This window comes from Plectropomus leopardus, unplaced genomic scaffold, assembly GCF_008729295.1.
Source record: "Plectropomus leopardus isolate mb unplaced genomic scaffold, YSFRI_Pleo_2.0 unplaced_scaffold39054, whole genome shotgun sequence".
NCBI lineage: Eukaryota > Metazoa > Chordata > Actinopteri > Perciformes > Serranidae > Plectropomus > Plectropomus leopardus.
In genome coordinates, this window is record NW_024642744.1 from 1 (window position 1) to 220 (window position 220).

The 220-nt window shown below is 45.5% G+C and overlaps 1 non-coding gene across 1 annotated transcript; it reads left to right on the plus strand.

Annotated features, from left to right (window-relative positions):
- The first annotated feature begins 70 nt into the window (after window positions 1-70).
- trnav-cac lies at window positions 71-142 on the plus strand. Its single transcript has one exon. It is a non-coding gene; the product is annotated as a tRNA-Val (tRNA).
- The last annotated feature ends 78 nt before the right edge of the window (window positions 143-220 follow it).

Genomic DNA, 220 nt, shown 5'->3' on the forward strand with positions numbered 1-220 from the left:
TGTGCTGCTGGTATAAATCTGGTCAGGTCTGCAATCAGCTTTGACATGGAAAGGCTCCCGTTGATATCACGTTTCGTAGTGTAGTGGTTATCACGTTCGCCTCACACGCGAAAGATCCCCAGTTCAAAACTGGGCGGAAACATTGATAGACTTTAATTATCATATCTCAAAAGATCACACATTTCCTGATGCCTCATGACGCCTCTGCTGGCGTTGATCA